Below are 13,573 nucleotides of genomic sequence, written 5' to 3' on the forward strand. Positions count from 1 at the left end.
AAAAGTTTCCATGCTAGATGTGGTGGCTCACACCTTTAATCCTAGCTACTCAGGAGCGCCTAGGCCCCAGAATTCAAGCCCTGCAATCCATGTGACTGACCAAAAAAAAAGTTATCATTAAGTGTATAGAAAGGCAGTCAAGTAGCTGGGCACTAGTGGTTCATGACTGTAACCCTAGCTACTCAAAAGGCTGAGATCTAAGGACTGAGGTTCAAAGCCAGCCAAGGCATGAAAGTCCATGAGACTTTTTTCTTCTAATTAACCACTAGAAAACCAGAAGTGGCACTGTGGCTCAATGTTGGAGAGCACTAACCTTGAGCTGAAGAGCTCAGGACAGCGCCCAGGCCCAGAGTTCAAGCCCTATGACTACCACCACCAAAAGACAGACGGCTCAGAGTTCAGGCCCCATGATCAACCAAAAACAAAAAGTCTTGGCCAGGAGCATAGCCTAGTGGTAGAATGCTCACCTAGTATGGATGAAGCCCTGGGTTCTATTCGTTACTACCACATACATAGAAAAGGCCAGAAGTGGAGCTGTGGCTTACGTGGTAGAGTGCTACCCTTGAGCAAAACGTGTCCCAGGACCGTACCCTGGCCCTGAGTTTAAGGCCTAGGACCGCCCCTACCCCACCTCACCCCCCCAAAAAAAAAGGAAGGAAAGAATATCATGTGCAAAATAAGGCAGAAATCCTGAGAGTAAGTCCACTGGCAATTGTCAACAACCCAGAAAATAGGAAAAAGGGGACTTCATGGATAGATTCTTTTCTACCACCCGAGGAAAAACGAAATGGTAGCAGGCACTTCAATATGAAACCTGTGTTCCCCAGTGCCGTGATGTAAGTTGGTAGTACAGAAGCTACTTTCTCTGATCCTTTGTAACTGCAATCCTAGAAAATGTGAACCCATTGGAATAGGGTCTCATACACAAGGGATCCTATCAGGGTTTTCTAAGAGTTCTCTTCACTGGTAACTAGAACAGCAAGAACTCCATCTCCACACTGGTGTCTTGGTCATTTACTCAACTTGCAAAAGGACAGAATGGCACAGACAAAAGCTGCACTGCTGTGACATTCAAAATAGTTCCCATAAACTTGTTGCCTTGTCTCTGTACATCTTTTATATACATCCCTATCTATATTTGGATATCTGACCTTTTTAAGCAAACCTCTCCCATCATCACTGTGTTCTGGTTCTCTTGAGAACATGGAAGGATTAAATGATTCATAGAAAAATACCATGTGAATTCATACACTTACTTTTTCATCCAAATTAGCTATAATTCACTAACAACTTTATATACTGTACATGCATGGGAATATTTCCTGCTTTTTCCATGAAATGAGGCCTCTTACTAAATTAAATGATGACCTCTGCAAAACAAAGTTTTTTATGCATAATCAACCAAGAGTTCTTTCCTTATTAACCTATATAATGTTTACTGTGCTTTTGCTGCTTTCCTTATTTTCCATTTCATTAGCTATGTAGGAACTCAAGCTGACATACCACGTGTATTTCTGCTTCCAGGACTCCTCTGCTCCCTCCTTGCTGGTGCTACTCTTGGCTGCCTCTGATTTTTTTTTCCCCAGACCTGGGGCTTGAACGCAGAGCCCATGCACTGTCCCTGAGCTTCTTTTGCTCAAGACTAGCCCTCTACCAATTGAGGCACAGTGTCACCTCTGCTTCTGTTTATTTGGTGCTGAGGACTCCAACCTAGGGCTTTCATGCATGCCTGGCAAGCATTCTACCACTAAGCCACATTCCCAGCCCCTGCCTCTCTGATTGATAAAAGGATCTGCAGTACTCCCATCCAGTGTGATGGTGGGTCTTTCAAAGTAACTTGAGTTGTGTTGTGCAAAGAACGGATTCAGACTCCATTAAGCTATGTTGTACATAAAATCTGTTTCCATTCCCTCCAATAAGTGTTTATTGCATATAAATCCTGTGACCATCTTCATTTAGTCTTGTAGTTCCTAGGACTTGACTTCCAAAGAGAACAGGAGCAATTATCTTTTGACCTGATCTGTTGTTGCCTATTTACTTTCAAAACTGAAGACAAGGATGTACTGATACCCATAGGCTGTCCTGTATACTGTATGGTTACAATACTCTCAATTGTTCAACACTAAAATGAGCAGCATATGGACTCACCAGGTGTTTGGTTCCAGACAAGATCAGAAGTCATCGTCCCTTTGGGTGCTGGTGTCTTCACTATGAAGAAATTAAACACATACACAAAAATTCAGTCTGCAGCTAGGTAAGTGCTGGTGTCTCACACATGTAATCCTAGCTACTAGGAGGCTGAGATCTGAACATTGTGGTTCAAAGCCAGCCTGGGCACAAAAAGTCTGTAAGACTCTTATTCCAATTAACAGACAGAAAACCAGAAGTGGCACTATGGCTCAAGTGGTAGAGCCCTAGCGTTGAGCTGAAGAGCTTAGGGACAATGCCCAGGCCCAGAATTCAAGCCCCACGACCACCCCCCTCCAAAGAAAAGTCTGTACAGTGTAGAAGAAAATCATATTTTCCATCTACAGTGCTGAGTATTGAAACCATGATTTTCTGCATGCTAGGCACACGATCTTCTATTTCAGCTATACCTCCACCTCTTCTGTCCCTGCCAGGCCTTTCTTCAATACTGAGGTTTGATTTCAGAAACCTGTGCTAGATGAAGCTGCATAGGAATGAGTCTAGCTTTTGGCAATGCTGCCTCATCACATGAACCCCTTGTGTGCCCTCAGCATGGCCAGGATTGGATTGATGAGCCGCTGGCTCAACTAGATAATATTTACTGGGAGGGTTGAGGCCAGATGATAGTAATTGGACGGCACTCACAGTAGGAGTGGTTTTGAAAGGCCATTTCCAATTCACCCGCCCAATACAGTTCAAGGGTTAAAGCATCAGCCAGCAGCCCAAGGGAAGAAGCACAATGCCATACTACTAGTGCATGGGCACACACATGTGTGCAAACACACAAGTTCATGGAAGTAGTTTTGGCTGTGAGTTTAAGGACTTGACACTCAAGTTGCAATCAAAAAATGCAAATCATATGAGACTGTAAAAAATGGTACTAAAGAGTACAATCAACAAGATGAGGGAAAAAAGGGAAGAAAATAATACAAACCTTCATGGTCCACTTATGTGAAGCACAGAGCTCACCAAACTCACAGGATGAGAAAGTTGAATACTGAGTTGCAATCTTACAGAAAAGGAGGAAGACAGGGTGGCTTCTGAGCATGGAGGTTCAGATTAAACAAAATGACCCAAAGTTGTCTCACAGCATAGGCAATGCACCTAACACTACCCAGCTGTACAAAAACAGATATGCTGGCACATCGTGTGCTGTGGTTTTTATCCTAATTTTAAAAAAAAATCTTAATTCTGGGAGGTCTTCTTTTATGACTAGTTCTCACTCCTTGCTGCAAACCTGTATCATTCTCCAATTCCTAAAACACAAGGGAACTTTTAACATTCACATAAGAATTTGATTTTAAAAACAGTTAAATTTGTTCCGCTTGGTATTGAAGATGCTTTGTAAATCATTCACCTGAGGCCAAACAGGTATGGCTGAAGGGCTTCAAGTCTCTCCAGTAAGAGGTGGTGGAAAACTTTAAGGTTAGTATAATGAACCACATCAAAGGACATGGCCTTTCCTCTCTTGTTTGCTTTCAAGCAGCTCCTTCTTTACTCTCTTTCTTCCTAGAGCAGTATCAAATGTCTTTCTCACCTGTCTCTCATTGTTCCCTTTCTCCATTCTCTTCCTATACACTGGAATAGGCTATTATTCCTCTTTCAAAAAGCTGTGGAATAGAAAGACTATATTCTCTACAGGTAAGGAGACTATTGCTTTCTCCTGCTCCAATCTTGTGTGTCCAAGTGAATGAACAAACTTTTCCACCTCACTAAAGGTAAAAGATGAAAGCCACCGTGGAGCTCCACTAGGCAAATAGATGATTTCAGCAAGGGAAGTTCTGGGGCTTGACTTCAGGGACTGGGCACTGATCCTGAGCCTCTCTATGCTCAAGGCTGGCACTCTTAAAATTTTAGCCACAGCATTACTTCTGTTCTCCTGCTGGTTACATTTCTACCCAGGCATGCCTCACACTGTGATCCTCAGATCTCAGCCTTCTGAGGAGCTGCAAATACAGGAGTAAGCCGCCAGTGTCTGGCTCAAATCTAGTCTTAACCAGCTTATCTAAGCAAAAGACCAACATTTAGAAATAAAAACTGGATTAATTTTTTCATCTTGGTGTTCTAGATTGGGCTGTAATCACTAAAATCAGAACACAGAGTCTGGTCATTTTCTGTCTCTTGGACCTAATGCATGTTTCACATCATTTGTGCCAATAAGGTAGTCATCAGCGTAACTGTGCTCTTGGTATAAAAAAACTCATTCTTCCTTATTTTTCTTGGTCAGCCACAGGGCTTGAACTCAAGAGAATGGATGCTGTCCATAAGCTTTTTTTTTCTCAAGACTAGCATTCTATGAGGTAACTGACAGCTTCATTTCTGGCCATTTTGGTGGTTAACTGGAAATAAGAGTGTCATGAACTTTCGTGGCTTTGAGCCATGGAGGGGGGAGAGAGAAGAGAAACAGAAGAGAACAAGGAGGGGGAGAGGAAGAGAAAAAGTGGAGAAAGATAGAAGGAAAGGAAGAAAGGAAAGAAGGGAGGGAGGGAGAAAGAAAGCAAGAGGAAGCAAGCAAGCCAGCCAGAAAGAGAGAGGGAGGGAGGGTGGGAGGGATGAAGAGAGAGAGAGAGGGAGAGAGAGAGAGAGACAGAGAGAGAGAGAGAGAGAGAGAAGAAGAAGAAGAAGAAGAAGAAGAAGAAGAAGAAGAAGAAGAAGAAGAAGAAGAAAAGAAAAAGAAGAAAAAGAAAGAAAGAAGAGGAGAGAAGGAAAGCAAGAAAACAATCACGGAAGCCATGAACAGCCCCGGAGGAACTGGAATCAGCCTGATCCTACCTTGCAGTGAGAGGAGAAGTGTCCTCCTAAAGCTACCAAGAGCATCCATTTAGCTGCCAGCTTGGAGGTTACCAGTCTAGGAACCCAAGGCCTTGTCTCCCACTGTTCCCTGCGCAGAGTGGGCGTGTCCGAGAGCGTGGGGGCGGAGCCCAGAGGAATGGGGCGGGGACAGCACAGCCCCAGTGCCAGGGCCTCTGGCCAGTCTGCTAAGGTCTAGGGGCTTCTTCACTGAGGGAACAGCATAGGATGGGTGAACTAGATCCTGCCAACCACTGGGTGTCATGGGGAAGAGAGGAGACAAGATGAGCTGCTTCCTGTAAATGAGCCCCTGAACTGTAGCACTCCTCTCCTAAAGTACACTTTTGTTTTTGTGTGTTGGTCCTGAGGCTTGAGCTCAGGGCCAAGGCTCTGTCCTTGAGCTTGTTGTTTTGCTCAAGGCTCCCAACCACTTGAACCACAGCTCGACTTCCAGATTTTCTTAGAAGTTTGGTGGAGATACAAGTCTCATGGCCTTTCTTGCCCTGGCTGGATTTGAGCCGAGGTCCTCAGATCTCAGCATCTTGAGTAGCTAGCAGTACATATGTGAACCACTGGCCTCCATCTGGAAGTCTGATTGTGTGTGTGTGTGTAACCATCTAATGTGTTATTCACTGATGATTATTTTCAGGGTGGTGGTGACCCATGCCCTCATTTGCACTGTGTTCCACAGGACCCTGAGGACACCTCTGTTATAACATTTATTATTTTTTTTATTGTTGGAGTGATGTACAGAGGGCTTACAGTGACATTCATCAGGTAGTGGGTACATTGCTTCTTTTTGTGTGTGGGGGGGGGGGTCATGGGTTTTGAGCTCGGCCTGGGCACTGTCCCTGAGCTCTTCAGTTCAAGGCTACCTCCCTACCCTTGAGCTAAGGCCCACTTCACGTTTTCTAGAAGTTAATTGGAAACAAGAGTCTTAGGTCCTTTTGTGCCCGCACTGGCTTTGAACCTTGATCCTCAGATCTCAGCCTCCTGAGTAGCTAGAATTATAGGCGTGAGTCCCCGCTCCCCCTCTCCCCCCAGTGTACCTTGCTTCTTTTTTTTTTCAATATGGTCTCCAATTTATTATCTTTTCCACAGTACAAATTTTTCACAAACCATAAGTCCTTTGCAGTTATTCAAAGTCTGTAAACAAGGGTCTGAATCCCCACACTCCCCACCTCAGTTTCAGCTTGTGAATGTTTTAAGTCCTTCAATCAAGCTTTAGCTCTTCCATTCACATAAGAAATCAAGAGGTTTCTCTCCTTAAATTATTTATATTTTTATCATACAGTCTGAAATGCAGTAAATCCCAGTGAAAGCCCTGGGGAAAACAAAACATGATCTTTATAGCAGGACTCGAACCTTTATATTAAATGCATTTTGAAGAAGCGTCCCATAATAAAAGCATGGGTTTTCGTTTCCAGAAATCAAGTCAATTAGAAACCCTATTTTCTACTTAAAAACCCATTTTGATCTGAAAGTGAAAACAGTCCCCTATCCACAGTCATTTTACAAACTCTATACAGTTTAACTTGCAGAGATTTTTTTTTCCAGTCTGGAAAACAGTAGTGCAATTAGTTTTACTTCTTTTAAGTTATATAGTCCATCATGTAAATAGCTCTGTGGAAACAAGAAATTTTTGCAAGCCCATGCTGCCTTACTAGTCCATTAAAGCTTGTAAGTCCATAGTGGCTTTCAACAAAATATTGTATATACATCACCATCAAAAATGCAGAAATAAATAGGCAGGAAATGACTCTAAACTGCCTCATCTCTTAATGATTTTTCAGTAATTGGCTTGATGAATTGGCTATGTAGTCACTTAAATAAGCAGAGAGTAGACAGTTGCCTTGCAGGACATTCCACTATGGCATCCAGTTTTGAAAGCCCCAATGGAGTTAATTGCAGTCCTAAAATTAAAACAAAAATAGGGAGTAGAAGATGGATGGAAAAAAACGTGTACAGGTGCTACTGAAATGGAATCCCAACAAAACAGCTAGGTAGGTCACTTAGACTTCTTCTTAAAAAGGCTTTTGATTTTTGATGGCTTTTTGCTTTTCTCTCCATTATGACAAAGGTCATGGGGGATGCTGCTTATCCTGGTAACACTTGGGGCTTCCTGAACTGGTTTGCTTTCCTTGCCAGTGGAGGAACATGATGTGTGATGAGGTTTAGGCACCGGGATGCCACTAGAGAACTGGTTCATGCTACAGGACTTCTCCAAGATGCTGTTGTACACTTTGCTTGCAGGACTGAAGATCATACTCTTCGTTTCTGTCAGACCTACACAATCAGGAGAGCCCAGGGAGAGATCTGCCGTCACGGGTGTATCTCCTCTGGAAGAATCCTCTAGGGAGAGCTCATCTCTGGATATCTTCCAAGGAGACACTGGTTGGTATATCTCGAGGTTGGGGGAGCAGACTGCTTCCTTCCAATGGAAGAGTTCAAGGAGTCACATTCTGAAGCTGTGTCTGGCACTTCCCATTGCCTTTCGGCAGTGAAATAAATGGCCTCCTCCTCTTCTTCATTCCGATAGAGTGCAGGGCAACTTGACACTGAGAGGATGTCTGAATCTGGGGAAGGCAATGAGTGCTGGGGATGCTGAGGCCAGTGAGGATGACGAGGATGGGCTGGATGAGAAGCATGTGGAGGAAGCTGGGCTCGCTGGGACTGTGGTGAAGAGAGCACAATGCTAGGGCGAGAGAGACACAAGCTGCTGCTTCGGGCTAAAGATCCAGCAGGTTTAGCCACAGTCCCAGGAAATGGAGACACGATTGGGGGTGTGTCTTCATCTAAGTCATCAACCCCTCCAGCAATTGGGTAGGGTGGAATGGAAACTCGGGGCAGCACTACCCGGCTGTGATCTGAATAAAGGGAAGAGGTCAGGCTGGGGAGTCCCAAGTTATGGGCTATCTGAAAGCCATAGATCTTCTCAATCTGTTGCCAGCGAAAAAGTCGTTCTGGTAAACAAGTTGTCAACTCTGAGAGAGCTTTCTTTGCTTCTAGAATCTTGTGATCTACTTCATCTAGGGAGGAGCTATGAGCAACGTGCAGCGTCCCAAAGACGGTGCTTCTCTTCTTTTTAATTTTTTCTGCCTCATCCTCAGCGATAGCTAACTGCATTTCAGCATTCTGTCTTTTGATGTTGTAGTACTGTACTTCTACTTCATGGGTTAACTGAAGCCATTTTTGAAGAGCATCTGGAACAGACCAGCTGCTTCGCAGTTCAAATTCTTTTTCAGCCTTTTTTAGAGCCATGCGAACCTGCTCCAATTCCTGCTCTGCATACTGACATCTGCTCAGTTCACACTCAGCTCCTTCCCTGAGCTCTCGCAGCCAACAGGCCTCCTCCTTGGCATAATTGATTTCATCCATCATTTTGCGCTCTAGATTTTGCTTCTCGACAGCAACATTTCTGTTTTCTTCCTGTGCCTTTTCAAGCCTCTCTTGTAAGTCCGTAAGACTTTGTTCTGCAGTTTGTAGACTCTCTAAGTCTTTCATCATTTTTGCAACATGTTCTTTTGATGTCTTATTCTGTGTATAAGCAAACCAGCATCTTCCAACACCAATTAGATTAGAAACTGTGAGAATAAAATCCTTCATCCAGTTATGGGGTGGACGCGTCAGAGGTCCAAATAAAACCACATCCAGGGCCTTGAGCTGTAGTTTCTGTCTGTGACTCCGGTCGTTGATTTTCAACTGATAAATCATAAATGAAAGCTCATGTACTGTGATCCTGGGAAGTGTTGTTCCTTTGACATTATTGTCTCTAAAATTCTTCTCATATTGTGGAGTTCCACAAATTCTATCAACCACTGAAGGGGATCTTCAAGGGTCCAGTTATGAACTTCCGATGCTTTCCATCGCTTCCACAAATCCTCCACAGTAATAGGCTTGTCTTCTCTGTGCAGATGGCTATGCGTATTAGTCGCATCTTTATACTTCCTATCTTCCCTGATAAATTCATGGCTTTCCTCTACTTCAATCCCACCATCTTTGTCATCATCCATTTGTTTATGGATCGTCTGAAGAGCTTCCAGACTAAATCTGTCTTCTTCTGTGAAGCATGGTGGACTCAGTGACATGCAGGCATCTGTCAGCAGCGCCGGGCGATCGCCCACCACTGGCGCTGGAGAAGTGGCCGCCCCGGCCTAGCCAGTAGACCGTCGCCGGCGGAGGTGTCTGGGCACCAGGTCGCATCTGTCCATGGCTCCAGTCACCAGGAGCCCGAACACCAGCAGCGCAGCCCAGCGCCGCCCAGGCAGTCAGCCTGAGGCCAGGGCCAGCATTGCGGAGGGATGCGGGGCGAGGGGACCGCGCGGCGGAGGCGCCCTGGCCTCCGGCCACTCGCTGGCCCTGTGAGGCGCCAGACTCAAAGGAACTTAGGCTCAATGGTTTCCCTCATTCATCATAATCAGTAGAAACCTTGGGGTCTACTAGCAGAGATCTGCAATAGAGCAAAATCTTGATACATAAGGCCATATAGTATGAAGCTAATTGAAAGGACCTCCAGGATATTGAAACAAAAGCCACATAACGAATGATTGTTGTCCTTAATGTACTATGTTGTCTCTCATCTCCTTTGCTGTCCCTTGGGTACCTCATATTGTTACAGTCTCTCACTTTGTTATCTGATATATTGAATTTATTTGTATTTGGTTATTTGAAATTTGATAGGGAAGGGGGGAAAACCAAGACGGATGGGGGGTGTGGGGGGAGGGTAATGGGTACCAAGACATGTGAAAGGGTATCAATGTATGTGAATTAATGCACCTTCTATCTGGCAAATATCATGTAACCCTTTTATTAATTACAATAAAAAATTTAAAAAAAGAAAAAAATAAAGCTAATGTACAGAAGAAAATTTCCATTGAACTCTCTCACATGATTTACTGCTTTCTTGCCAGAGAAAGCTTTTCCTTAATAAATAGATTAATACCCTCTTGGGTCCTTTTGTATCTAGGAGAATACTTGTTTTTCTTCTTGTTGGTGTTGCTTGTTGGTGATGATCCTATGGCTTTAACTCAGAGTTGGGCACCTATATGTTTTTGCTCTTGGTTAGCACTCTCCCATTTGAGCCACAGCTCCACTTCTAGTTTTTTGGAGGTTTGTTGGAGATAAGTCCCATAGACTTTGATTCCTAAGCTGATTTCAAGCAGGGATTCTGAGACCTCAGCCTCCTGAGTAGTTAAGATTACAGTTGTGAGCCACTAGAGCCCAGCTGATGATACTTTTTCTTTTGCTTAATTCAGTATTAGGATCCCTCTGATCATATCAATATCATCTTTTGAGACATAAGCAATTTTTCTTCTAGAAAGTGTTTTCATATTTTATTTCTAGCCCAGTGAAGATATTAGTACTTAAAATATGTATTTGATACTCAACTATAGTAGTTTAAGTTAAATAAAGAATAAACACAAATATAAAAGCTCTGATTTTCTCTGTATGATGACTTCAGTGTGCAAGATGGAGTTTTAATACCTGTGAAAACTACTTTTAAAATATTTCCTCTGGCATCTGTTAAACCACATCTTGTAATTTATGGGGGGTGGGTCATGGGTCTTGAACTCGGCCTGGGCACTGTCCCTGAGCTCTTCAGCTCAAGTTTACCACCCTACCCTAGGTGTTGTCCTTGAGTTCTTCAGCTTCCCTAGGTGTTGTCCTTGAGTTCTTCAGCTTCCCTACTCTTGAGCCAAGCCCCACTTCCTGCTTTCTAGAGATTAATTGAAGATAAAGTGTCTCAAGTCCTTTTGTTCTGGGGCTGGCTTTGAACCTTGTTCCTCACATTTCAGCCTCCTGAGTAGCTAGGAGCTGATGTAAACACCTGAGAGCTTTTTATTGCAAGCTTGAGCCTGGGCTCCTAATCATCAGCCACACAGCAGGTTAGAATTGAGAGCCCCGACTCTTCAGTTAGCAGGGTTTTTTTTTTTTAGTAATTTGACCATAAGGCACAAGCTGGCCATATGCAAGAGGCCAATAAAATTGTAACATTTTCACCTGGTTTCTTGCCTTTGTTCTTCTGTCAGGAATTTACAGCCCACAGCTTACTCAGGAAATTAGGGGGAAATCTAGAGAGGGGTCTCTTCAGCCTACTAGATTCCTTCTTTTTTTTTTTTTGCCAGTCTTGGGCTTTGAGCTCAGGGCTTGAGCACTCTCCTTGGACTTTCTCAAGGCTAGAGCTCTATCACTTGAGCTTCAGCACCACTTCTGGCTTTTTTGTATATATGTATGTGGTAACGAGGAATTGAACCCGGGTCTTCGTGCATGCTAGGCAAGCACTCTACCACTAGGCCAAACTCCCAGCCCTAGATTCCTTCTTAGAGAGGATACTTTCTGGCACTAATTTGATCACTGTGTGTGTGTGTGTATAGTAAGGCTTGAAATCCAATCCTCAAAAACTTGCTTGGTTGTTTACTTATGGCTGGCTCTGTACCACTTGATCCTCTACTTTCTAGTTTTTTGATGACTAACTGAAGGTAAAGTTCTTCTATATTTACCTACCCCTGGTAGCTATGAACCAAGATCCTCTGAGCCTCTTGAGTAAATAGGATTATAAGAGATGAACTACTGGCATGCATATCTATTGGCATGGGGTTTCTTTCTTTTATTCACTTGTAAGAAATGTCAGAGGAAAACAAATGACTTATAATTAGGACTACTCAGATAAAACACTGATGTTTAACACATGGGTTAACATTTGCTATGCTCATCAACCTTCCGTATGATTTCAAACTTTTATCTCTGTAATGTGTAATTAGATTTCTTGAGCCCTATTTTTGGCAATAATTACATCACTTACAAGAAAGTTGGTTCTTCCTCTCTTGGTTTTATAAATTTTTGGATATTTCAGGGCAGGATTTATGGAGTGTTAATTTTGCCCTGCTGTAGCAAGGCATCTCTGATGTCCTCTGTTCTGTAAAGACATCACTTCCTGGCAGTGTGTGAACAATAGGTAGTTTCCTGTCATCTCTTCATGTGTTTTATTCCTCAATGTCAGGCTCCTTTCTGAACACACGTGATCCACTGCTCCGTTACATATGCAAGGGGGTCCTGTGTAGCTCTCCTGGATTTCCCTCATACCAGTCTGAACTCTCCAGTGCGCTGTCACGTGACACTCATCCTCCTCGCTTCCATCAGCCTGTTTTACTCACCATTGCATCTTGGGAACCTGGAGTGTGCACCACCTAGCTCCCTTCTTTCTTTGCCTTGGTCTGTGCATTCACTGACTCCATTCTCTCAAATAGGTTGTCTTCAAAGTGCTTTAATGTGGTTTGCTTGAATATTTTTGGATTGGCTTCATACAGAAACAGAGCTCAGTGCAGCTTACTCCACCTTAGGTAGAAACAGACTGCCATGAAGCATCAGTAAATATTGTAGACTGGATAAATGCCAGTTCATAGTCTCTCTTCTTGCTTCCTTTTTAGTGTTTAGCTATCAATGTAGCTATTTTCTTCTGGAAAGTACTCCTGTGCCTAAAGAAGGTCAATTCCTAGGAGAAAATGCATTTTATTCCAGCATCTAGTGAATCGATAGTGGCCATTTTTCTGCCTTTCCATTGCCCTAGTCTCTAAGCTAACCCAGAACAAGGATGTAACTCATCTACCTGCAGATCTTCATGTAGTTGTTTCATGAAGTAGAACCTCTTTATGCACTTGGACAGAGAGTGGATGAGAAAATATGTGTTCCTTTATAATAAAAAAAATAACCCAACCTGACATAGCTTTTTCCCTTGTTTTCTTTCAGGTTGGTTATTTCAGCCAGAATGCACTTCATTCATATGTAAAATACATATGAGAATATGCTTGGGAAATATGTGGAGATGCCAAGACAAGGAGCAAAAAAAAACAAAGAATATGTTATCACAGTTACAGTGTGAAGAACAGGAAGGAGAATTTTGTCATTTTGAGGTAAATGCCTATCTATATGTAGTGTTTGACAGTTTGGGACAAGTTAGTTTACCACTGATACATGTAATGATTAAAGGCATATTTCTTAAATCACAATTTTAATGACTTCCTAAAAGGAGAATATACTGAGATCTCATTGTAAAGCAAAACATTTTGAATATGTTATTTGTTGATGCTGCCAGAAAAAATATTCTGTATATAAATAATTTTATATGTTCCTATTTAATTACTTTCAACAAATATTTTTATGTAAAGGATTATAAAATTAAAACATGAGTTGATCAATATCTCAAAAATACTCATAGAAAGAATCTTCATTCACAGCTCCTCAGCACTCAGCCATGTTATGACATATTTCCAATATTACTAACACTATGGATGCAAAGGCATTTTTCATTTATTCTTTTGTTCTGGTTCTCAGAAATGCAAGTTCCTTAGGAGTTCTTTATTGACTAATGAAATGCTGGTATTTCTCCTTGGCAAACCTCACAGGACTGTGGACAGCATGAAGGAGGCCATTGAAGGAATTTCCTTGGTGATTGCACACACTCAGTCTCTTGCCCATACTCCTGTCACAAGGCCTAGCAGCGAGGGCTATTCTACAGAAAAACTTCCACATGTTGCAGAATTGAAGGGAAGTTTCTCTCCTGGAGAAAACCATGTGACTTCTTCCTCAAATGCATACA

At 42.8% G+C, this 13,573-nt stretch overlaps 1 pseudogene; it reads right to left on the reverse strand.

Moving 5' to 3' along the window:
• Positions 1-6,966: 6,966 nt before the first annotated feature.
• On the reverse strand, positions 6,967-9,046 carry LOC150039434 (stromal interaction molecule 2 pseudogene; annotated as a pseudogene).
• Positions 9,047-13,573: the final 4,527 nt, after the last annotated feature.

Source organism: Megascapheus bottae, unplaced genomic scaffold (genome assembly GCF_031878675.1).
Source record: "Megascapheus bottae isolate mThoBot1 unplaced genomic scaffold, mThoBot2.hap1 HAP1_SCAFFOLD_40, whole genome shotgun sequence".
Taxonomy (NCBI): Eukaryota; Metazoa; Chordata; class Mammalia; order Rodentia; family Geomyidae; genus Megascapheus; species Megascapheus bottae.